We start from the raw sequence: 26707 nt of genomic DNA, 5'->3' as shown, positions 1-26707 counted from the left end.
TGCCTTGGAGTCACTGCCAGGCTCCCACCCTCGAGTTTCCAGGGCAGCGCCTTATCTTCCCAGATTTCTCTGGGATTTCTTGCAACTCTGCTCTCCTGGAAGGCCTTTCCGCTTTGCTGCAGATCCTATCTCCCTGTGTGTTTCCCATTAGGAAAGCGATTAGCACTCATCCATTTGCATAAGCACAGGGGTTCCCTAGACCCAAGCGAGCCATGGCCTCTGCACAGCTGGAAAGGGGATCCGTCTGCAAAACCTGGCCAGTGCCTTGTTGGAAGCTACTTGCCTTCTCAAGGGGCCTCAGTTTCCTCATTTTTAAGTGGGGATAATGATACCACATGCTTCACTGGGCTATTGTTATGATTACCTGTGATGATATATGTGAACAATGTGTAAATCAATAAACAGCTATATATGAGGAGGGGAGTTATTACTATTATGAATGTTATTATCACTGCCATTCAAATAATTGTTGCAATTATAGAGAAATACATAAAAGTTCAGTTCTGGGCTTCCCAGGTGGCTCAGTGGTAAAGAATCCCCTTGCCAATGCAGGAGAAATGGGTTCCATCCCTGATCTGGAAAGAACCCACATACTGGGGACCAGCAAGGCCCAAGCACCACAACTACTGAGCCTGTGTTCTAGAGCCTGGGAGACACAACTAGTGAGTCCACACGCCACAGGCCCTGGAGCCCACGCTCCACAGCAAGAGAAGCCTCCGCAAGGAGAAGCCCGCGCACCGCAACTAGAGAGTAGCTTCCACACGCTAAAAAGAAGAAAAACTTGTGCAGCAATGAAGACCCAGCATAGCCAAAAATAAATAAACTTTTTAAAAAAGTTCCGTTCTGCTAAAGCAGCAGTATCACACCAGCTACCCAGAGAGTGAGGTGCCGGCGGGCATGCAGCACATGGCCAAAAACGCCATGCGAGTCGAGAACATGACCAAGTTCACCGCCGTCAGGAATAAGCATGCAAGTAGCAAACTCCTGAAGATCAGCACGATTCCTCAGCAGAACTCATCAGCCACCCAGGAGCTTGCCTCCTCTCGGCTGGGACAGTCCTAGGCCCCAGGGCGCTGGGGAAGACTGTGTTGTCTGTGCACTTTGTCTTGCTGATCAGGAATTCCTCAGTTTGTATATAGTCCTCTGGTCTATCTCATGAACCTTCTTCTCAGACCAGTTTCCTAAATGTATATGGAGGAAAAATAAAGCTTTTGGTTAAAAAAAAAAAAATTCAGTTCTGTTGTAGGTATTCTAAAGGGCAAAAAGGAACAAACCACATTAACCACTGACAGTCTACAATTTGGCAGGCAGTGAGCTAAGAGATTTCATATGTCCTCTCATCTAATTCTCACAGTTTCTCTATGAGATAAGGATTTCCCCATTTCATGGATGGGAAAACTGACGTACAAAAACGCAAGGTCTCCTAACCAAGGTCACATACCTTGTAAATGGCTTTGAACTCAGGTCTACCTGGCTGTATAACTCCGGACTTGCTCTAATCAATCATGCTGCCCTCCAGTCCCAGATCTCCTCTGAAACACAGAGAAAGCAGTGAACATCTGTGGAGCTACTTCCAAACCTAGTCCTAAGACTCATAAGAGAGACTGACAGGAAGTGTTGTGCAAAATAATACAAATAACTCTTACTAGATGCTAGTGTTCACGAAGTGAATCTCACAGCAATCCTACATGGTAGGTTATCCCCATTTTCTTGATGGGAAAACTGAGGCACAGAGAGGTGGAGTGACTTGCCCAAGATCATACAACTGGTAAGTGACAAGAGTCAGTATTTGAACCTGGTTCCAGACGTTGTGCCCTTAACCTTAACCTCTACACACAATACTGGAGATTCTGGGAGGTGAGACATGTTCCCATATACACATATGCACACAGACACACACACACACACACAGACACACACACACACACACAAACAGCATTCCCAGTGATCCAGGCCACTATACTTCCTATGGCCCAGCCCTCCTTCCACTTCCTTGTATTGGGGATGCTCTAGATAAGCATATGTGGACCAAAAAAAATAAAATAAAGAATATGTGGGCAGAGGTACATGCCCCAGTTCCAAGACCAGGTTCCCAAGGCCCACTGAGGAAGGAGCCATCCTCTCAGGGCCCCACTTCCCTGTAGGCCTCGCTACTAGTGAAATACCACGGGCCTCTGACTGGGCTCCGATACGAGGACTTGGCACTGCTTTCTGGAGCCCTAGCTATGGTGCATCTGTTACCCTTTAGAGGGGACTTGGCGGTCCCGGCTGAGTTGCTGGAGAAGCCACAACTCTCCCTGCACACATCTCCAGATTTCAGCTGTCTTTGAGGAAAGAAAAGCACTGCAAACCTCTCAGCCTGCACCTTTCCCCATGGATTCTGAGTGTCTGGGCCCTGTTCCTTTTTCCCAGGGACAATCTGAGAACCCAGCAGGCCCAGGGAATGCGCAGGACACCATCCTTCCAGCATCCATACCTCAGAGCATTCCCCTCCATCCTCAGCATCCCAGGACCCAGGCTCCTCCCAGGCTCAGGGGGTCACCCAGGAACCCCAACACAGCAGCTCCAGTACTAGCAACCTTCGTAAATGACAAAGAATTTCTAGGACTCTTTCAGGAACTTGACTAATTGAAGGAAACAAACAACAGACAGAGGAGCAGTTTGAAAAAAAGAAGGGAAAAACAGAAACAAAAAAAGCTAATCTGCAGTTGTAAACATCACTGCTGAGAAAATAGCCTACTAAGCTACTTGTGCTGAACCCAGCAGCTCAGGCCTCCATCATCTCGTTTGTCCACTTCTTGCTCAGATCAATACCCATTGGATAAAGAAGTCAGTGAACTAAACTCAGCACAAGTTCAGCATTCTAGCATCCAAATTCTGTCACTGCCTTTTTATATATAACCTTAAAAAAGGTCTCCCACCCCTGGGCCCCTGTAAAATGAGGGATTGGTCTCTCACCTTCCTATACCAAAGGATACAGATGTCAAGGGCTCTGGTCCAGCATGTCTCTGCTCTTACCAGCTCCAGATTCTTGGAGGAGCCCTCACTAGAGTCCAGACATAATCACAGAAGGTGGCTGCTCCCCCATCTCTCATTCCAATTTGCCCACATCTCGTCTCCTCAGTAAGAAAAAAAGAGGCTTGACTCTGAGACAAGCTGAGAGAAGATTCACAGGACGGAGTAGATCGGGCTGTTGGCTAGAAGTCTCCATCCTTGAGCCAAGCAATTGTCCCCTTAATTAAAGACATGCCCTGGATCATGGCGCAGCCTGTGGGGACTGACTCATTCACACTCAGACCAAGAGCCAGGCTCAACTAAGAAGCCTACTCTCCGGCACAGGAGAGGAGGTGGACCTGTTTATGGAAATGACTGGAGCTTTTCTCCCCTCAGGAAAAACAACTTTTTTTTTTTTCTTCTTTTTTGGTGGAGTAAACAAAACAGGACTCTGCCTTACTCCAAACCAAGAAATTCAAGTCTCATTCCAGCCTCCCCCGCTGGGTTTCGCTAGTCTGTGGGGACAGTGGGGACAGAGGGGCAGAATTACTCAGGCAAAGCTGACACAGTCATGGAGAAGGACCTTTCCCCATATTCATCCTCTCAGAATGTAGGCATGCTTGAGATAAGCCGACCTTAGCATTCCTGCCACCACATTCCCTCCAGGACTCCCCAGTCTGACAAGGGAGATACAAACCAGCCCACCCCTAAGGAGAGGGTGATAGGAAACCCTAGCCCCACACACTCCTGACAGAAGCATGGGCTGTAGCTATGGTGTCAGATAGAGATGATGGGCCTTGTGGGAAAAGGGAAGGAGAACAAATGGATGGGGGTAGGGTCCCTGCTCATCCTGTTCCCAGTGACCCAGGCAAGAGGCTTGCCAAGGACACCCTCCCACTGAAATAAGCAATCAGGAGAACCACATGTATATTTGAATAATATTTGCATTCAATTTGCTTCTGATTTACATAAGTCCCCTAGCATGGGCCCATCCTCTTAGACAGTTCTCTTGGTGAACATGTCCCTCCCGTCCTGGAAAGAGCCGGCTTTGTCTTAGCACCTCTGAAGGCTCCTCTCTTAGCCTGCCTAAGTCACCTGGGACATGGGGTAGAGGTGAGGGGAAGCTGGAGTCTCAAGGATCAAGAATGCCAGGCTGGCCAGGGGCCTATATAACGACGCACAGCTAAAACAGAGGAGGAGCGGGAGGGGAGGAGAGGTGCCATCAGTTTCCACAGGATACCTCTTCCCACTCCCCGCTCCATCTCCCCTTCAGCAAAGCGCTGGAACAATTAGAATAGGGAGTGGAAATTCTGATGGGGCAGTGAAATCAAGGATGATTTCATGAAGCAAGTACATGAGCAAAGCTTTCAAGTAAGAGTAGAGTGTGACTAGGTGAATGGAGACCACAGTGGTGAAGGACAGAGTGAGTCCTTCATTTATCCATATATAAATGGAGTGAGTCACTCCATTTATCCACAGAGTGAGTTACTCACTCCATACATAGATAAATAGGTAGGTGATAGATGAACAGATATGGGCTTCCCTGGTGGTTCAAATGGTAAAGAATCTGACTGCAATGTGGGAGACCCAGTTTTGATCCCTGGGTCAGGAAGATCCCCTGGAGAAGGGAATGGCAACCCACTCTAGTATTCATGCCTGGAGAATCCCATGGACAGAGGAGTCTGACCAGTCCCTGGGGTCACAAAGCATCAGATACAACTAAGCGACTAACACATCTAACTTCTTCTATAGATAATACATAGGTGATAAATGATTGATACAAAAATAAGTAAATGACTGATTGATGATAAATGATTGACAGATAGTAGATACATAGATGATAAGTGATGGATAGATGTTGATGATGGTGATGATGATCATGATAGATCTATAAATAGATAGACAGACAGATGCTACTACTAGCCCAGCTCTGAGCCAGGTACCAGAAGCGCAGGGATGGGTTAAGCATGCTCCCTCCAGGCAGTGAGACAGAGAAGCAAGCAATTAATTAAAATTCAGAGTGGTGAATGCTGTGCTAGCGAGATGTATAAATTGTTGAGGGAGCACAGGGGAGGGGACTGTTAATTCAGCTGGAAAAGGTAATGTCGAAAGATGTGAAAGAGACACTGTCACAAAAGAGTGACATTTGAACTAAGTGTTCGGAAGATAAGTAGAAAGTCATCAACAGGAGACAATGTAGGGAAGAGTGTTTCAGGCAGAGGAAACCATCAGAGACAAGGCATGAGAGTCTGGATAAAGCACAAAAAGACCAGGCAAAGGAGGAGAATTCAAGAAGGAGACAATAAGGCTGAAATTCTGGAAAACAAACCAGGCCAAGGAGGTCCCTGGGGGAAGGACAGAGGAAGAGTCCAGAAAAATCCCTTTGAGCTGGAAAAAGTGGTTATGGATACTCTGTAGAGGGTATCTACGATTTCAAAGGGATATTTCTAAATTAGAAGGCTGAGATACTGGGGAGGCTGCTCAGAGAACCGAGGGAGTTGAGATGAAGAAACAAGATACATAAGTAAAATGGTGAAGGATGGACGGATGGATGGATGGAAAATTAAATTCATTATCTACCATACCGTCTTTATAACAATGGATGAATTAAGAGGTCTTGGAGATGATTATTTTAATCCAACACCAAAAGCAAAATAAACAAGTGGGACTACACCAAACTAAAAGCTTCTGCATAGTAAAGGAAACTATCAACAAAATGAAAAGGCAACATACCCTACAAAACAGGAGAAAATATTTGCAAACCATGTATCTGACAAGTCATTAATATCCAAAATATATAAAGGACTCATACAACTCAACAGCAAAAAAAAAAAAACAGTCTGACTAAAAACTGGGCAGAAAACAAACAAAAAAAAACCTGGGCAGAAGATCTGAATTTCACTTCTGGGTATTTACCCAAAGAAAACGACAACACTAACTAATCTGCATCCCCATGTTCATTGTAGCAACATTTATAATAACCATGATATGAAAACACTCTAAGTGCTCATCAATGAGTGGATAAATGGATAAAGAAACTGTGGTAGAGAAGGTGATTTCTCCCTTGAGAGAGATATAGAGATCTTATTAGTAATTTGTTCAGTCAATAAGTCACATCCAACTCTTTGAGACCCCATGAACTGCAGCGCTCCAGGCTCGCCTGTCCTTCACTATGTCCCAGAGTTTGCTCAAACTCATGTCCATTGAGTCAGTGATGCCATCCAACCATCTCATGCTCTGTTGCCCTCTTCTCCTGCCCTCAATCTTTCCCAGCATCAGGGTCTTTTCCAATGAGTTAACTCTTTGCATCAGGTGCCCAAAGTACTGGAGCTTCAGCATCAGTATTTCCAATGAATACTCAGGGTTGGTTTCCTTTCCTTTAGGATTGACTGGCTTGATCTCCTTGCTGTCCAAGCGACTCTCAAGAGTCTTCTCCAGCAAAACAGTTCAAAATCATCAATTTTTCAGTGCTCAGACTTCTTTATGGTCCAACTCTCACATCCACACATGACTACAGAAAAAACCACAGCTTTGACTATATGGACCTTTGTTGGCAAAGTGATGTCTCTGCTGAATAATGATTATGAAAGTTTACCTTTGAAGACAATACTTCATTTTGCAAAAGAATGCCTACATATTTTTGTCTCACTGAAAATTTTCAAAGCTATGAAGCTCAGGTTTGATACCTTAGGACTCCGTCAGCTGAGGTCATACAACTATCAGTTCAGTTCAGTCGCTCAGTCTTGTCCAACTCTTTGTGACCCCATGGTCAATACCGAAATCAGATTGATTATATTCTTTGCAGCCAAAGATGGAGAAGCTCTATATAGTCAGCAAAAACAAGACTAGGAACTGACTGTGGCTCAGATCATGAGCTCGTTATTGCCAAATTCAGACTTAAATTGAAGAAAGTAGGGAAAACCACTGGACCATTCAGGTATGACCTAAATCAAACCCCTTACGATTATACAGTGGAAGTGAGAAATAGATTCAAGGGAATAGATCTGATAGACAGAGTGCCTGAAGAACTATGGACGGAGGTTCATGACATTGTACAACCATAGAGACAGAATTTTCGGAACTGAAATTCAGCACACCTGGCCAACTCCAGCCTCTAAGGAACAGAGCGACCACAGAATAGAATGTATGACATAGGTATCATCCTGGGGACTCTGGGAGTAGTGGAGGCTGTCAGTGTGGTTCCAGTTCACAGCTGGTCAATGACAGCAAAGGTCTACCCACAGGCACTCTCCAGGTCTGGAGGTGGTAGAAGGAAGGAGGGTAGTGAGTGATGAGGGTACACGAAAGGGCAAATGGGAGCACACACACACCCTAGATCAAGGCCACTCAGAGCTGACAGTCCAGGTAAGTCTGACACGACTGGAGGTGGGCAGAGCAAGCTGGGGAGTCTTCCTGGAGGAGGTAACACCTAAGCTAAGGTACAGATAGTGGCTTCTGCTGGGACAGGGTTACCAGAAGAGGAGCAGTTTAGTGCATGGGAAAAGGGACACAAAGTTGGGAAATTATAAATTCATTTAGAGACCTGAAGTCTTTCTGTCTATGCTTTCTCTTGCACAGATCTTACGACCTCACAGCCCCACCCCTGTCTTCATTTTTCCAAGTCCTCTATCTTCCTAAAAATCTTCCCAGTCTTGGAGCATTCCAAGGGTAAGGATGGCCTGGTAAGTGGGTGACCAGGAATGATGCCCTGGAAAAGCAAACCCACAGCTGGAGAGGGTAATCTCCACCCACATCATGGCTGCTGGCTGCTCACATGTCTTCCTGCACGTCTGGGGCAGTTCAGCTGCCTTCCCCTCTTTCTCTTTCCCTGTCAATAAGCCCAGCTGCCCACATTGCCCAGCCCTTCTGGCTTAGTTGGAAAGGATTCCTGTCTCGTCCATCCAGAAGAAACATGGTTAGCTGTGTGACTTTAATCCAATCACAAACCTCTCTGGGCCTCAATTTCTTGCCTATAAAACAAAATTAATAATTCCCAGCCTTGCCTGCCTCCCCCAGGTCTCTTACGAGAATGAAATGAAATGCAAATGGTCACCTACTGAACATCTGTTAAAGATACACAGGTTTTCAATATTTCAGTAGAAACCAAATACATAATTATATTAAGCTGATTTTTAATTTTCTTCTCTTTGCTCATGATAGTTTTTAATGTTGTTACAGTAAATAAAAATTACTTATTTAATAACTTGGGAAAACTAAAGTTTGAAAAAAAATAAATTCTACCTAGAAGTGGAGGAAAGTTTAGCATTTTGAAATTATTCAGGGACATTTCCCGTTTTGCTGTTTTTTGTGACAGTTCTTGTTTATAGGTATAGTCATTGTTACCATCATCATCACTGATGAATGAATGAATAATGAATTTTTATGCTCATCTTGCAGATGAGGAAATAGAGTCTCAGGAAGGCTAGACTAGTTGCCCAGACACATAGCCAGTTACTGGCTGAGCCAACACCCAGATCTTTGGTCTCCACGTCTAATGATCCTTACAATACAAAACAAAACATTTTTGCATGACCTCTTCCCAATGTTGGCAATGCTTACATTCAGTTTTTAATTATCATGTGTGTCTAGCTGCCACAAATCTAAATTCACATATGAAAACAAAAATAGAATTAAAATAAATAAACACACATACGGTGACATTCAGCTATCTAGAACCTTTGATTAATGCATTTTTCCAGATACCGGAGCTTTCAGACAGCTAGAGATTTAAACATCAACTTTGTTTTTTAATTTTAATCATTTCTAGAAACTGTTCTCTAAAAATATGTACTCTTTCCCTGACTTCTTAATCAGCATATACAGAAAGTAATGTAACCTTTCTTAAAGCCTAAAGGTAGCCATTCTAATCCCAGCTGGGACTCGAGTATAAATAACTTCATCACGTCCCTTCTCTGACCTCCATGTTCTCAATAACAACAACAACAACTCAACAACTAACATTTATCGGGCACTTACCGCATACACCATTCTAAGTAAATATGAACTGACATAATTGTCCAAACCCTAGAAGGTGGATGCTGTGGCGTCTGTTTTATAGACAAAGAAAGGGAGGCACTGAGAGGTTGAGTAACTTCCTCAAGGTCACAGAGCTGGCAGGCTGGGGACTCAGGACATGGATCCTGGCAGCATGGCTCTGGCAGTGAGACCAGGTGCTTCCAGCCCTGGCCTGTAAAGCCTTACCCTCTACGCCCAAAGAAGTGTTTGATGGGCATGGGTGCCAACCCCCAGCATAGCCCAGGCTCAGGAGAGAGCGCACGTCCTCTCCAGACATTCCATAAGGTCTCCCACAGGCCACCGCAAAGCTTCGTGGAAATCCCTTTCTTCTCTCCAGTTCCCAAAAGTTGCTGCAGCTTATGAAGCTCGAAGATCCTCAGCCCTCCTGTCGGCCCTCTGGCCCTGCCAGTTCTGAACTTTATACCTTCAGCCTTTTTCTGGCTCTTGACAAACGGAAAAAAAAATCATTCTCAGGATTGATGTGTGTGTGTGTCTGTGTGTCTGCCCACAGAGGAAAAATGACATTTTTGGCCCTTCCCTCAACTTCTAGTTGCATAACACCGGAAGAGACGAGGGGCTGGACAGAAACTCAAGGAGGCGGTTGCAGCCTCTTGCCACCCACCCCAGCCCACCATAGGCCACACAGCAAACCCTGCTGCTGCCCAATCCTTTCCCTTGCTCTTCCACAGGGAATCACTGCTGTGGCCTCAGACCCAACCTGGAAAATGTAGCATTCCTGCCCACCTTCCAACCTCATCGCCCACAACTCCCCAGCACATGCTATTTTTTTTTTCCAGATGATCCAGACTTCTCATTGATCTCAACCCATGTTTCATGCTTTCCTACCTCTGTGCCTTTGCCCACACTACTTCCCCTCCAGGAATGCCCTCCCTTCTCCCTGCTCTATATCCAAACCCACCATCCTTCCAGGCTGTGCTGGGAATACAGAGATGAATAATGGAGCAAGGGTCCCTGCTCTCAAGACAGTTATTAAAAAGTGACTGTACAATTTAATTGCAAATGGTAAAAAGCCTTCACTGCTACACCTGTGCTCACAGCCCCTCCACCCTGGGTGTTGCCACCATCACCTGGCAGTGCTTAAAAATAACATCAGTCTCTCCTTCCACCACCATCGCAATTAACAAAGATTCTCTTAAATCTTTAAGGCCTTTGACCAAAGCCCACTGCCTCCAGGGAATCTTCCAGAAAACCCCACTGTCGATGCAATCACTCCTCCTCAGAACATACCCCCTTGTTGGTTTCAGGGGACCCCCCTCTGTGGGCAGCCCTGTGTTGAATCTCACAGCTGCACTTACACAGTGAGTGTAACTCTGAACTGTACACTCTGGGGCTTCTGACCAAATACAGTCCCCTTCCACTTACACCAGTGTGCCATACAGAGACTAGGACAGTCTCCGGGTGCCATGTCATGGCAAGGCGTGGAAGCATCCGGTGAAGCCAGGATGTTCTTAAGGCCCGTCTCATGCTCTAATGTGCAAGCCTGCAACATTTCCTTGCTGACTGCCCAGACTGAAGTCTGTGTCGAGCAGTGCCATTCTTATGGTTAAAGTCAGATCATTTAATGGTCTTTTTAATTTTTTCTCAAAATTATCATCTTGGGTAGTTTTTCTGAAATCTTTTCAATAGTTTGTAAGGGGGCTCTTGACAGATGAAACACCATATGATGAACAGATGCAGCATCAACCAGCAAAAATCATCTTGCCATTGACAGTCCCCCAGATTTTTCCAGAATTTGAACAATGAAAATTTTTTATGAATGACTTGTCCAAAGATAATTTGGTAGGACAAGGTAGACTCAGTGAGGAAGAGGCCTTATCAGGGTAAGGCTGTGTTCATAGTGAAGTAAAAGGAGATGAAAACTAAATCAAATTCTGTAATTATGACAAGCAGGGAAGGGGTAACAGTATCTCACAAAGGTGATGAAAATCCAGTCCGAGATGCAGTCATGTCTCAAAATTCTTGGAGAAACTGTTCCACTTTCCTGGGGTGTTGGCTCCTCAGGGGTCGTAAGCGCCCCGCCCTATGTTAAACAGGATGGATGGGAATGTGAGCTGGTGGGAAGCAGGGAGGCCTGGCTGCTGAGTGAAGTGGTGTAAGTGTTGCTGCCAGCCCACCACACTCTCCTATGATGATCTCACAAGATGACCACCCAGGCAGCCGCAGGGCGGCTGTGCACGGGCAGCCATCTGCCACGTTAGGAACGATCTGCTCTACTCAGCCAACTGCTTTAGAAGCCACCGTCCCAGGGGGCAAACCTGCATCCCACATCAGAAGGGCAGGTCTCGTGGTCCAAGGACTCGCTTCTCTCAGTAGCTCGTCCTTGGAACACTCCACACACACATCCACATGCAGAGAGTGTTCAAGACTCATCCAACAGACCTATGACTGACCATCCAGATGCTGTGGAGTAGAACACACAGGGAAGCCACGGCTTCCTCTAAGGTGGAAGGACTCTTTCCTGCCGCTCCCAGTCAAACGCCTGCCCAAGACCCCATCACCACAGATAGGACCTCTCATGGGTGAATTCAACACACAAAAGCCAGTCAACTGGAAGAGAAGCAGGACTACTCACAAGGGCATTAAGAAAGTAGTCCTTCTCAGAGCTTTCACTCTCAGAGCCCAGGTTCAATTCCTGGCAGGGGAACAAAAAATCCCAAAAGCTACACAGCATGCCCTCCTCCCCAAAAAAAAGTTAAAAAAGAAAGCAGTCCTGGAAAATGGAAAGCTGTAGAAAATTACGGTTATTATTTTAACTATTATCATAATTATTAACTTGAGGAGGAGGTGAAGGAGAGAGCTTCATTGCATCCTTACAAAAGAAAGCGAAGAGTCTGGTGACCATCAACTGCCTTGAGCCATGGAGAACGGGCTGCTGGAGAGCCTTGTCCCTTCCATCACACTGGGAACTTCCTTCCTCGAGGGGTTCCATCAGAAAACAGCTAACAGGGTGCCGGATAAAGCCAACAAAAAAAGCTACCCAGTCACAAGATCTAAAAGGATCTTGTGATAACACAGAAATGCAGGAAAGACACTATTGCTTACGGGATATGATAATTACATCAAGTTGTTCTGAATAAAAGCAAAACTCTCCAACTGTATATATAGTTCAGTGCATGCTCAGAAACTAGTACAACTGATGCAATAATTCCTCTGTCTGAAAATTAAAACAGGATCTCAAAGAAGTAGAGGACAGAGGAAACAAAATTTTGATAATTGTTGAATCTAAATGGTGGGTATATAGGAGGTTCATTGTACTTTTCTCTCTGAAAATGTGCATTAAAAAATTTTTTTTTAACAAGAACTGTCAAAAACTCGGGGACGTGTAACAACTACTGGTCCTACTGCTTAAACACTGTTGAAGTCTCTGTGGTTCAGGTGACTGTTGATTCTTAGAACTACCCTCTTTGTAGTACATATGAAATAAAGATTCTTGTGTAATTGCAGGAAAAAAAGAAGAAGAGAGGCTGTGGAAAGGGAAGAAGAGGGGAGGAGGGATGGGAAAGGCAGGATGAAGCAGGGGAGGGCACAGCTGAAAGAACTGAGCTTCCACAGGAACAGGACAGAGTTCCCATCATACCTTCCCATGTGTGACCATGGGTAGGTTTGTGGTATTCTCTGTGCATCTATTCCTTCTTTCTGAAGATTAGGATATTGTCCTCCATAGGCTTGTTCTGAGGCTATACTTAAATGTAAAGTGAAAGTCGCTCAGTCATGTGATCCCATGGACTATACAGTCCCAACTCTTTGTGATCCCATGGACTATACAGTCCATGGAATTCTCCAAGCCAGAATACTGGAGTGGGTAGCCTTTCCCTTTTCCAGGGGATCTTCCCAACCCAGGAATTGAACCCATGTCTCCCACAATGCAGGCGAATTCTTTACCAGCTGAGCCACAAGGGAAGCCCAAGAATACTGAAGTGGGTAGCCAATCCCTTCTCCAGGGGATCTTCCCAACCCAGGAATCAAACTGGGGGTCTCCTGCATTGTAGGTGGATTCTTTACCAACTGAGCTATCAGGGGAGCCCATAATTAAATAATAGATGTTAAATATTCCACACATAGTAGGCACTCAAGAAACCCTGACTATTACTACTTTATAATTCTTTGTGCTTTATAAAATAGATACATTCAGGAGATGCTATGCTTTACAAAAGAATTCACCCCAGGGTCCCTTTAAGCTCCTATCCCTGCTAGTGCATTTTAAATGGGATTGAGTTTGCAGAAACCCATTTACCCAGGACTTATCAAGAACGCAGCAGCCAAGGCACTAATGAAGGCAAGAAGATCTACAGAGAGAGTCCCTGGGCAGAATCTCTCAGATCCTGTCCAGCAGGATTCTCTGAAAGACAGGAAACTAAAAAACATCTTCTCTGAAAACCCACAAAGACCCACTGGCTGCCCTCTGGGAAGCCTTTTTCCCATGCATATTTGGAAGCACTATGGTACCTCCAGCTATGGATCCAGGCTTATGAAGACAATAGCACTAAGCTAACAGCACTGGTTAACATTTATTGAGAGCTTCTTGTGGGAGAGGCTCTGTGTTAATTCCCGTGCAATTTCCTACACAAAGTGATAAAAGATAATGTCTGTATAACTACAAGTGCTTTCAGATGAGAAAGTTCTTATACTTCCTCACGAAGATCTCTGTTGGTTGTTTTCTTTTTTTCCCAGATAGAAAAACAGAGGCACAGAGTAGGTAAATCATTTGCCCAAGATTACCCAGCTATAAATGATGGATTATTGGAACCAGTCTATCTCTGAAGTCTACCCCATTGCAGACCCACTGCTCTGTGCCAGGTACCCTCTCCCCAAAGGCACTCCATCCAGCAGCGACAGGACTATAGGGCTAGGGTCCCTGCAGGAGGCCCCCCACTCCCCGTCTCACTTAGCCCTCCACAAGCTGTTGTCAATTGCAGTGAAGTATTTACAGCAACCAGCGACCGCTGACACCTCTGTCCACGTGGGCTATAATTTGATGCTCAAGCTGTTAAACAGCCGCTTTCGAGCGCTGAGCTCTTCACAATGAGTGTCTCTCCCAAGAGCCAGGCTGGCTGCCTCTCAGCTTCTCCTGACACTTGCACACCTCTCCTGTGGGCCCTAGGCATGCGCATGCACGCGCGTGCACACACACACACACACACACGCCAAATACCCTATCACACACAGACACTTCCTCACAGGCACAGTTATCATCACAAAATGATCTGAGTTCACTGTTCAGGACACACCCACCCAGGCATGACACATGTCACAGATTCCCAACGCACCCAGTTCACACCCCTGTTGTCATCAACACACAAGACACTACAAGGATAACGGCTGAGGATATTCCATGACTGCTAGTAATGCCCATCCCATACCCACTTCCATTAAATACACCCTCCCCACGTAATTATTCATGGGAAAATAATGAACACACTCAACTCTGCATTAGTGTAACCAGCAAAACGCTAAGTAGACTTTTTCACTTACTTGTGCTAATTGCAGCTGTCACTTGGATGTGCCTGTACCTAATCATTGTTTTATCTAAGTGGTGGGTGTGTAAGGAATTCATTTTACCATTCTCTCCGCTTCTGCCAGTGTTTGAAAAGGTTCATCCTGCTGGGTACACCTAAAGCCCTGACTCTATATCTGTGTGTGGGTGCCTATGTGTGTTGCAGGGTAAGGTAAGGTGAGAGGTGTGCATGTGCTCACACTCCAGCACGGCTGCCTCTGTGTGCATGTGTGTTTGTACAGAGCAGACCCCGGACTGTGACTCTTTGGCGGCCCCTCTCCCCGGGGAGTCTTTGCAGGGTAGGGCTGCCCTCTGCATAACTATCCAAGAGCAAACACATCAGAAACCAGATCCCCTTGCAGCCCCCGTCAATGTAGCAGTGGGGGGAGGGGTGTTCTGAAAGAGACAGGGGGCAGGGGATGAGGGAGGGCAGAGGAAGAAACTGGGACCTGCCGGTCCAGAGGAGAATTAGATTCAGGAACATGTGCTCTTCTGTAATCACCAAGGAGATGGTCCAGAGCCGTAGACACTGACTGGTTGAGGGTCTGAGGAGGACTTGGGTTTCCAGCCCCTCAGGGGTCCTCTGAGGTCACCAGATCTGAGAGGATGGGGGTGAGCCTCAGCCCCCTTCCTGGAGCTGCTGAGGCTAGGGTGCCTAGAGGACTCCAGGAGACAAAGGCTCCGGAGTGAGCCTGCAGAAGACACCCTGCAGAGCGGCCTTCGGACAAAGGAGATTCAGATTGGATGCAGAGGTGGCGGAAAGATGAATGAGGAGAGAAAGAGCGGAAAGAACAGGGGGCAGCGAGAAGAGAAGAAATGTCTGAGTAGGATGGATAAGAAGACTGAGGCCAACGGGGGACCCTGGGCAGTGCTGAAATAAAGGACAGAAACTCTTGCAGCAGGAAGGGACGTAAGGACTCAGGACCAGGGTCTCTCTGGCAGCCTTAGCAAGTCATTGACAAAGAGTGGGTCCTGCCCTACCTGTCCAAGAATCCTCAAGGAAACCTCCCTGGGACCTGGACCACACTGTGAGGGGGGCAGGGGGAGGGGTGAGCATCCCTCCCTCTTCAGAGCCTGCCTGGAGGCCCATGGAGGAGCAGGAAGCTGGTGGGAGGCAAGAAAAAGAAAACCTTTCAGTGGGGACAAAGGAGCGAAGGGACCCTTGGAATCAGATCCGAGTTCAAGTCCTGATGCTGCTATTTCCGGTGCAACCTTGCAGGAGCCCCTTAAATCTACAAGTCTCATCTGGAAAATACAGATGCTCACCTCAAGTCCCCAGGTGGACCAAATGAGACGATGGGGATGGAACTACTTTCTAGCGAGGTCTGTGCACCTCTTCATTGATGGAGGTTGCCAGCGGGGGAGAAGCCATGAGACAGTGTAGACATGACCGTGAGCAATTATCTGCCAACAGGGACATTTTACTCTCAATACTTACGTGTGCTTCTACGTCCCTCCTCATCCCACAAAGGATTTGAGTTGGCCAAGAGGGGAAAATCAGACAGACTGACCGAAGGGCAAATGGGTGGAGAGAGGAATAAAGACAGAGGCAACAAGAAGGCAAGAGACGTTTAGGGCAAAGGTCATTTCTTCCAATATTCAATTCAACCTTTCCTTCTCAAGCATCTTCTGTGTTTGGTTTCAGATGACTTTCCCCTGACAGAAGTGTGGCAAGGTCAGTCTACTCCTCTCCCTACTCCTTCTCCTCCTGCACACAAGCACATGTGCTCGGGCATGTCTGACTCTTTTGCGACCCCACGGACGGTAGCCCACCAGGCTCCTCTGTCCGTGGAATTCCCCAGGCAAGAAAACTGGAGTGGGCTGCCATTTCCTTCTTCAGTTTATCTTCCTGACCCAGGGAGCGAACCTAGGTCTCCTGCACTTCCTGAACTGGCAAGCGGATTCTTTTACCACCTAGAAAGACCCCTGTGCTCAAGACCAGATACTATTTCCCAGCTAATCAGCTGGAGCCGTGTGACTGGGTTCTGACCAAGGAAAGTGATCAGAGTGATATTTGCTGCCTGCAGACCTGGCCTTTTAAAAACTCACACACGCCCCCACCCCACCCCCACCCCAAATCCTCAGCTCTCTTTCCTCCTCTGATGAGTTTAGAAGTTCCAGTGGAGGATGCCAAGCCACTAGAACTGGGGTACATAATCCCCAGAGGGTCGATGATAGAATTTGCTATGTGGGAGCTTCATATATTCAGATGAAAAAATTTTTATCTTTATTTTTACAGAACCTCCAAACTGAGATTCAATATTATATTTAACTGCAAAGAGAGGCAACAAATCCCAGTGGTATTCCCCATACCTGTCACTAGGCCACCCATATATTTTTCTATATGATGTTAAGTGGCTGTCGAAATATCAAAAGATCATTTACACTGAAAACATGTTGAAATTGTACTATTAATCCTTTTGCTGTCTTCTGCTTGTTATATTCCATCCTATTATATAAAAACTCTTAACACTTTGATACTTGAATTTCAATATAATTGATTTATTTTACAGTCCCATGAATTGGATTTTATGTATTGAACATTTTTATTCTTAGGGGCCCATTGGCTTAAGCAGCCTGCCAACAGGATCCATGACACACAAAAAAATAAGAACACCTCCTCTAGAGAGTAATAGAGCCCCTAGAGGGAAGGCCCAGGGTCTCTGGATGACATCCCCTGCCCTACTACCACCACCACTGATCCAACATTTGGATTATGAGATGAATAAAAACAATCTTCATTTGTTAAACTACTAAGACTTTGAAGAACTTTTATATACAGAGAGTAGTCTTTGTAGATCCAGGAAGAGTACAGGGTGGCCCTCTTGGCTTAACTCTAGACTCAGTCTTAGTTCTCCTATATGCCATTGCTCATGAAGGATGGAATGCCCTGGATGCCCTCCCCTCAAACTTCTGCTATCCAAAGTCTCCCAAACCTTGAAGTCCCAGCTCAAATGCCACCTCTTACAGGAAGTCTTCCTAGGTCTCCTCCCCATCCCAGAACCCTCTTGCCCTTGAATTGAAGCACCAGGCGATACCAACATTAGACTGTGAGCTTCCTCAGGCATAGGACATTGGATAAATTCCCTTCCTGTCCCCCAGCCTACACCCACCCCTAGAGTGGGCCCACTTCAGGAATGATCAGCCATAGTAGGGCTAGTGTTTGCTGCATGGGAGGCAGGTGCGTGGCCAGGGAACTGTCTGTTTGATTCAGCTCTACTCCCTTGTAACCTGGTCCAGGTCCTCACAGTGTGTGCACACTTAGGGAAAATGGAGCGGGCGAGGGTGAGGGGGCATTAGGTGCGTTCCCACACCGGGGCCTCAAGTCCCCTCCTCTTGAGATTATTTCTGTTCAGCCTGGATTTCCAATCAATACATTTGTCCTCTAGGTCTCTATCGTCTGGGTAGCCAGATGAGACGAGAAGGAATTCAAAACAAGATGAGTCCGATGAAAGATGCCTTCTGTGGGTCCCAGCTGAGTCAGCCTCTTTGTCCCATACCCTTGAAAGCCACTCCCTCTGCTCACTCCCCTCTCTCCCACCCCTCCCTCACCCTCACTCACACCAGGCAAGTGAAGCCTCTGCCCTTGGACTGGGAGCACTTCTCTTCTCCGTGTAGCTCTAGAAGCTCAGACCTGCCCCCTGACAGCTGCTGCACCATGGGAGAGTGGAAACAGTGGAGAAGTCTCTGGTCCCCTCTTTCAGAGGGCTCCTGCCAGCTCAAGCTCCCTTCAGAAGGGAGAAGAGAATGGTGATGGAGCTGGGCTGAAGTCCCTGCTGCCTTTCTCTCTTCGGGTTATCTTGCTACCGTGGGGCTCATGGGCCCCCAGGCCCTGCTCTGGATACTGCTGTGCCCCCTCCCTCTCCCCCACCACACAGGGCACCAAACACCATCACTGCTCTATTAAGGGTCAAGCTTCTGAGTAACATTAACTCCACTTGACTTTGAGCAATGTGACGCATTTTGGGGGTACTTCCACATGCAGGTGGTTGATTCATTCACTCAGGTGCCAGGCCTGTGTCATGTCTGAGAACACAGAGATGCACTGGACTCAGCTCCTGCCCTCGGGGAACTCTCAGTCTGGTAAAGGGAGGTAGAACAATGAGTAGAAAACACTCTACAATAGTTATTTAAAAGCACCAGGGGTTGTAGAAGTACTGGGGACAGGATCTAACACCAGCCTTGAGGGATAGGGATGGAAGGCTTCCTGGAAGAAGTGACACCTGAGCTGGGAGTGAACCAGGTATTAATAGAAAGGGGGAGAAGAGACAATCAAATGCATGAACCTTAGAATCACTGACTCTTGGACTTATCAAAGAGTAGAATCATAGACATCTAGAATCATTCTTCTAATGAACAACAATGTATTGTTGGGTATGACCAATACAAGATGACCATGATGGGTAAAAAGATCTCAGAATCAAAGGGATCTTGTATCTCAAAGTTGGCCTGGTTTCCATAGCGGCTCTTGAAGGGTAGACTGCCTCTTCCAACTCCAAGGACCAGGGGAGAGGAAAACGAGTTTGAAGATTCCCTGAATATAAGAAAGAAGGGTGAATCCCTCTTGGTGGAATGAAAGTAATTCTCTGAGATGGACAATGGCACAGCAGAAGGGGACCCTGGCTCCCTGCTAATGCAGTGACTGGTAACCCAATGGTCAGAGCTCTGTTGATAGGCATCAGAGTCAAACAGGATGGAGTTTTGGGTAGTGGTCGGTCTCCGCAACAGGTTGCCGCCTGCCAGAGGGGGGAAGTGATTCACCTCTTAAATTATATCCTCCAGCTAGTCTCTCTCAAAGCCCCCTGTCTCCTGCCTTCAGAGCCCATGTTACAGTTTTAATTAGATATGCACGTGTCTGTTTCTTCCTCTCCTCCCTAGATCATCATCACCTTAAGGCCAGGAACAACATCTGTTTTGCTCACCACTGTATCCTCAAGCACAAAGCAGGTAATAAGAGACTTGCTGAAATGAATTGAGACTGATGAGTGGATATGGAAGAACATTTCAGCAAATGAGGGATGGCCTGGTGGTAAGCTCGTTTCATTTCACAGAGAGCAACACTGGGCCCACAGAGGATGGAGTTGCCCCAAGCTAGAGCTGCAAGTGTAGACAGAGAGGTGGGGGCAGGGTGGGAGCACAGACACAGGAAGGCACACATAGCCCTGGCCCCCAAGATGCCGCAGCCTCTACAGAATCAGTTTCTTAAGGAAGTTCTCCTTCCCACACTCCACCACCTTTATGGCAAGCCCAGCCTTCTCTTCAAATGATGTGCCAGAGGGAGAAAGCATGGAGCAGCGACCGGTGTGAAGGTGGCGGTGAGGATGAGGGGTCCAGTTTCGGTGCCAGAGCTTGGGGACCTACGACAAGGACCGGACAGCCTCAGCATTTAATCTGTGAGGAAAAACCTTGCGAGCGAGAACACAGAGCCAGACGGGTTAGCCCAAGCACGTCCCCTTAGCACGTTAGCGTGGATCAGCCCGGGTCAGTGCAGGGTCACGCCTGTTAGCGCAGGGTCAGGCGGGCTCAGAGTTAGTCATCCCTTATAGCGCTAGGTCGGCTCGCTTTAAAGCAAGAGCTTCCCTGTTTGCAGATCAGCCTCTAACGGAGGGTCAGAGCGGGCGGGGCGGGGTCACCTCCTCGGTAGCGGCGGGAAAGCTCCGGGTACTTCGGGGCCAGCGGCGCCCCCAGGTGGCAGGGCCCCGTCGGCGCTCGGATCCGGGTCTGGGAGAGTTTCAGGAACTCCGTTCCTCTCACTTTCAGATGGGGAGCCTGGTGGAGGTGGGGAGACTGGAGGTCCCGGGCCTCGCCCTGCAGAAAGTGTTTTGCTTCCCAATAGTCTTTACACGCATCTTTGTGGCTCTTTCTGCTCACAGCATGCAACTGGGTGCGTGAGCGCATCTGAAAGCGAGAATTCTAGATGCAGGCAGAGAGCAGACGAGCGACCATGGAGCCCGACCCTCCCCCTCCCGCCTCTCCCCTCTGCCTTGGGTCTCGGTCTGCGGACAGGCTTGCTGGGGATTTGTCTCTGAGAGCGCGGTCCACCCCCTACCCCCAGGCTCTGTGTACTTGCCGCTACAACCCTACACAATCTGAAGTTCTCAAGTTTACCCTCAGACGGGACACCAAGGGAAGAAGCAGAACACAGCCCGCTCCCCAGCCGGGCTTTGGAACTGTCCTTCCCACGCCGCGGGCCACCTATCCTGGTTCCAGTCTTTCCAGCCCCTCTCCCTCCTCCTCAACATGCGGACACTCCCCATAGCGCTTCCCAGAAAGGGGGGTGCGGTGTCTCTGGACGAACAGAGGCAGGAGTAAAGGGAGCTGGGGAAGAGGCTCCCGGTCACTTTGGGGACCGGCCTCCCACTCCCTGGCACCTATCCCAATGCCACAAAGGGCAGGGAATTCAGCATGCTGCCAGGTGGTGACTCACCTTCACAGTAGCATGTATTCCCCATGATCCACAAAGGAGGCAGGTTTATGCAGAAGCAGGGAACCAAGAAGTCCTTGGAGACTCAGGCCCTCAGCTCTGCCAGGGGAGGAGAGATCACACAGTCTAGGCTAGAAGTCTCCTGCGTCCAGAAAGGAGCGAGTCAAGCCCCCACTCTCCTACCCCTCAACACAATGGACACCCTGAGGTGGCCCCCTGGGCTGCGTCTCTGGAGTCCCAGCACAACCTGTGGCAGGCCAGCTCTGTCCCTTCCTGCACCCTGGCAGGAGAGTGGAGGGAGGAGCGAGAACTCCTTGGCGGACCAGAGGGAGGAGCTGGGCGAAGTCACTGACCCCAGACCTGGAAGGTGAGTCCAGGCTAAGAGAACCCAGCTCATTTCTCAGACAGAGAAACTGAGGCTCAGTGAGGGCGGGAAGGACTGGCCCCAGGCCACAGAGGCAGCAATCCTCTCCCCTCCTCCCCGTCTCTGCCCCTAGTATTAATCGTCTTCAGGAAGGTGCTAAAATGAAAACTGCGAAGGAAGGGAAAGAGGCATCAAAGTCTGGTACCATTCGGGGGTCAGTGTAACTCAGAATTTCTATGCACTCCTGTGCATGCACGCAGGTGGGGTCACACACACAGGCGCACACATACACTGGCCTACCGCCCACCAACATTCTTCCAAGCCTTAAAACTGGGCCATTCCATCCATCCTGGTTCAGGAAGGAATGGCTCCAGCCAGGGGAACCTCAGGCCTACCTGATTCAGATTTTCTTCATTTATCCTCCACTGTCTGAAAGGTCTAAAGTCTGATGGGGCATGGGAAGCAAGACTCGGGGTAGCCAGGTGGGTGGACTAGAAACCGGGAAGGAGGAATGTTACTCGCTGGGAAGACTGAAGGGAAAGAGACAATTTATTGGCAAACCCTGACTATTCTCCTGCCTCTCCACCGCTCCTTCCTCACTGCCAAGCTGCTGCCCCAAATTCGCCAGGTCTGGGGCTCACGGAAGGATTCAGCTGTCTGCCCCAGCCCAGGAACCTGGCACAGAGTGGAACACAAGAGGTTCTTGCTCACTCACACTCCTCCTTACTGCACCTCATTCACCTAAGGGCAACCAACCTCATACCCTAACTTATCTGAATCATAGTCTGCTTTCTCACACCTGGATCTCAACATTCCTCCAGTCCTGCCTCTGGGAAGCAAGGATTCAGAAGCATCCATAACCCAGACTACACTTAAGACTTCCCTAGAGTACCAGGGGAGATGCTGGGTTTTTATTTCCCTCAAAATGCCTAAGCAAATACTTTAACTATTGATGTTGGTTCATAGAGCCTTTAGATTCCAGCATTATATCTGGCATCCTGCTGAGCAACTTTGAGCGAACCCATCCTCACCCCTCCTCTAGACCTGTTTCTCCATCCATTCAATGTTAGCCTTGGAAACCTTGCAAGCTCCAGTGTTACCAGCTCAACAAACGGCACTGTCCTCTTGCTGTGAGATTAGTTTCCTAGGAATGAAGACTCCAAAGCCCTCGGGGCTGCTGACCAAGTGTGGGATGGAAGAGTGGAAGCGGGAGGTGGGGGGGGGCGCGTCTCATGGCACCAGGCAGAAGAGCAGGTCAGAGGCCAGACTGTGGAGCCTCTTCACTGCTCTGGAAGAGCCTGGAGCCACCCATCTAAGGCAGGCTAAAGGGACTGGACACCAGTGGGATAGGGAGGAAGTGGAGGCTTTGAGGGGAAGGCTAATCTGCTCCACTACGGGTTGGTCACTGTGCCCCTCAGTACCTTCACTGGCTGCCCCCAAATCCCAGCTTTGCCTGCAGTGGGGAAGGAAGTAGGAAGAAGGTGGATGGGTCTCAGTCTTTGCTAGAAGAATAAGGGATGAGGCTCAGAACTCAGGACTCCTCCCCACCCCTGAAGAAACCTATTTCTAACCCTTCCACCCCAGTCCTCCACACCCACATCTCCCCAGCTTCTGCCTCTGCTCCAGGAACGGGGGACCACACTCTCACACAGTGATACAGTCACAAATATACATGCTAGCACACGCAAGTGTTCAGCCCCAAGCCATCACCCACACAGACACATATTTCCTCTCACACACAAACATATACACAGTCACAGACCCCCAAATACTCAAAAATCACATACACATAGACTGTGATACCTGGAACCATCATCATAAAGTGGAAATCTACCATCCTTAACCCTTAACATACCACTTTTTTTTAAACCTCAAATATGGTAATAATCACTTCTTTTGTTTCTCTTCTGTTCTCCACTATCAGAATTAGACGGCATCTTATGATGATAGGCAGATGTTTGCTGCTTGTACCTCTGGTACAATGCCCAGCACACAGTAGGTGTTCAATAAATATTTGTGGAAAGAAGGAGCCAAAGAGTTAAGAGATGTCCAGGGCCTAAGGCAAATTAACTCGCCAGCGTTTGATCCTTACAGGTACCTCCTTGAACAGGAAAACTGTTCTTTACACAAACTGAGCCCTGACACTGGCCTCACACTCTTCAGATGGTCAACAGAGGGAGGAGGGTGGGGGTAAATAGATCAGAGGACAGACCTGCTGCCTGGGGCCCATTAGAACCCGGAAGCTGCCTCGAAGTCCATCTGCCCCCTTAATGCTATATCAAAGACTCATAGTTTGCAAAAAGATCCTCAGAACAGTCCTCCGATCCTCCAGTCTGCCTGGGGCTGTCGGATGGTACCAATGCAAGGCCAGCCCACCAGCGTCTCCAGCCCTGCGATCCGACTCCTCCACTCCATACTGGGAGCCCAAGTTCTTGGATCCGCTGGCCCGATCTATAACTGTTCCGCTGTGTAATACCTGTCTGGTCTCTTCCATTCCAAAGCAGAAAGTGGAGCCATACCGTCCTCAGAACCCTCTAGGCTCCTGCCATCTGGGTCCAAGGCTAGTTTAAGTGATAACCTCACCAGCTGCGCTCTCTGGACTGGAGTGACACGTCGGGAAGGGAGAACTAGCCCCCAAAGATTGGACATTTGCATGGAACTCGCAGTTGTGACTCGAGCCCCCTGGGCCCCAAAGGCGCAGACCGGAGGCACTGCGAGGACTAGAGCCTGTGTGGGGGTGGTGGTCTCCCTACCGGGACCCGCACATCTGCATCTGAATGGAATGGGCCGCTAGTCTAGGAGTCCAAACAACACCGACACCTGCTGGGGAGGGGGACACAAAGCGAGGGCACTCTGGAAGGGGCGACGAATTAATTTGGACAATAAGCCGCACTCCTATACCCTCATCTCCCTCCACCCCGCCATACACACACACACCGTTTGGCAGTGTCCACACATAATTTGAAATACGCTTTTCAGAGCTGCGGCGATTCTTTGGAAACGTAGGGACTGATTTAAATATCTTGTTCTGCCAGTAATTCGTCCTTTCCAGTCCTAAGATCCATGCAACCGCAATTCCAAGGATAATTCTGCCTTCGTGGACAGAAATGCCCCGAAGGTGACACTATCCTAAGACGTTTTTCCAACATCGGGGGAAATGAGCACAGACCTTCAAGATCCCGGCTTCCCGGGGCGAAACGCTCAGGGCCCCCTGTAGCAGCTGCTGTGAGCATCTTCCCAGCCGCCGGAGCGTGCGGGCGCTGATGCGTAGCCCTTGGGAGCAGCGCATCCCCGAATAGCTGGGCGGGAAGGAGGCGGGTACCGGCTGAGGACCCGAACCCTGTCGACCCCCTTCAGGAGGACAAGATTGATGCCAGGAGGCTGGCATGGCCGGGGGTAGGACAGCAGGCGCAGACCCCTGCCGCGTGGAAAAAAGCAAAGACGCGGACGACGAGCGTCTTCCGCTCTGAGTCCGCGTGGAGCGAAAAGGCAGAGCTCCGCAGACACCCAGGACTCAGAGCTGGGAGCTGTGCGAGGGTCGGAAACAACCCCGAGGGTGTTTCCGCGCCCAGTCCAGCCCTGGGGCGCAGGGACCGGAGGAGAACGCTTTCCTGCACCAACAGTCCGAAGCCTCTGGGGCTCCGAATCGGCCACAGCCTCGGGCCGCACTGCTTCTCCGCTACGAAAGGAGGCGGTGCCCGCTCCGCCCCGCGCCGCGCCCACCAGCTCGCGAAAAGATTCGTTCCCTAAACCAGAGCTGGGAATCTCTGTCCTCCCTACAGCTTTCTGTGTTGGTACGTGTCTATGCCGACCTTAAGGAACAGAGTAATTCCGCTCCAAAACTCTAACATTTGTCTTGCTCTCAAATGCCCCGATAGACGAAAAGCTTAGGAGGCTGAGTTATCCTGTACGACCTCTGCCACCTTTAGTTCTCTTTCACCGTTTCTCCGGAAATTTCAGAACGCCAGCCGCAAGGTCAAATGTGAGCTGGGTCTCAGCGTGCGGGTGGGTCCTCTTGGATACCTCGCCAGGCCCCAACCCTGCCAACCTTTTGAACCACGTATCGGAATAATTTGGGAGCAAACCCAAACTCGCCTCGCTTCTCTTTGGCGGGATGCGCAGCGTTTCAGTTAAATTCCGATTCCGATCCATAAAGACCTCAGGCGACCCGCCTCCTCACACCGCCCCGCTAAGGTTGAAATCTTAAGAGGCACGCTCCACACTCAAATCTTTTCCCCCTTTTTTCTTGCCGGGTCCCTCGTTTAAACTGCGTCGGCGCCTTTATTCGCCTGACCCTAAGCGGAGGAAAACCCGCCTGATCCGTCATTGTCTGGTCCGCGGTCGGCCCCACCCCCGCCCCAATCAGTGTCACAAAACGCCCCTTTCAACAGATTCCAAACCCTCTTCACCCGGGCTCACCGAGCCTTCAACTTCATTAAGTGTGCGCTACGGCGGCGCTGGAGGAGGCGAAGTTTAAATAAACCGGAGCGGAGAGGGAGGAGGGGTGGGTTGCTAGTTGAACGGGAGAGAGAGAAGTGTTTTTGAAAAGGGGAAAAAAGTCATCAGGGGAAAAGCGCTTTGTAACCACGAAGACGCGCCCGCTGTGGCGAGAACAAATTGGATATGGAGGGGGAAGTGTCCGCCCCCACCTCAACTCCCGCTCCTGGGTGGTCTGGGGAGCCCCAGGAGAAAGAAAGATGGGGAGGAATCGGCGGTGAAAAGAATTAACCAATTTAATTGGGCTTCAAGAGAGAAATGGGGAGAGGCTCACCGATGTGCCCCGATCACCGAAACCAAACACCCTTCAGTAAAGTAAAATAAAATAAAAATGAAATAAAATGTCTGCCTTTAGCCTTGGCTGAAAGACGTATGTCAAAGTTTGAGAATCAAGGCTGTTCTCAGCCATAGAGAGTAAATCTGCAAGATGGGGAAATTCTGCCCGGAAAGACCCCCTCCCCCTCTTTGTGGCCTCGGGCCTCCCGGCGCCGGATAAAAGGAATGAAATTGAACGAAATTGAACGAAATGAAGTGAAATTGACCAGTGAAATTCGCCAATTTTCTTCTCCTTTAAACTGCCCGCTCTCAGCAGCACTTACTGAACCCCAAGCCGATTTTTTGGCATTTTTTTTTCTCACCTCGAGAGATGAAGGTGTGCCCTGGATATTTTCTTATTATTGTCACCGATCGTTGGAGCTTGCGGGGTCAGAGACTCAGCTGTATCCACCCAGACGGCCAGGGAACCCACAGGAGGGACTCCAGATGGAATGGCCTATTTCTCCTCCCAGAAGGCTGGCTTCCCTCCTAGGTAAGCGGACTTACGCTGAACCACCACCCTTATGCACCCAGAGGGTGAGAGGGGGCCACTTACAGAACCTCTCTTGTCAGGGGAAGGGGG

At 48.7% G+C, this 26707-nt stretch overlaps 1 long non-coding RNA gene across 1 annotated transcript; it reads right to left on the bottom strand.

Moving 5' to 3' along the window:
- Nucleotides 1-18864: 18864 nt before the first annotated feature.
- Nucleotides 18865-24504, bottom strand: LOC147375293 (uncharacterized). The gene is made up of 2 exons (XR_015158707.1): nucleotides 20952-24504; nucleotides 18865-20422 (listed from the first exon to the last, which is right to left on the bottom strand). It is a non-coding gene; the product is annotated as an uncharacterized LOC147375293 (long non-coding RNA).
- Between the last annotated feature and the right edge of the window lie 2203 nt (nucleotides 24505-26707).

The sequence above is a fragment of the Bos grunniens genome, chromosome 3 (genome assembly GCF_055505025.1).
Source record: "Bos grunniens cultivar Pamir isolate PY7600 chromosome 3, Bosgru_T2T1.0, whole genome shotgun sequence".
Classification (NCBI taxonomy): Eukaryota; Metazoa; Chordata; class Mammalia; order Artiodactyla; family Bovidae; genus Bos; species Bos grunniens.
This window is presented reverse-complemented; position numbering and strand designations above follow the sequence as displayed.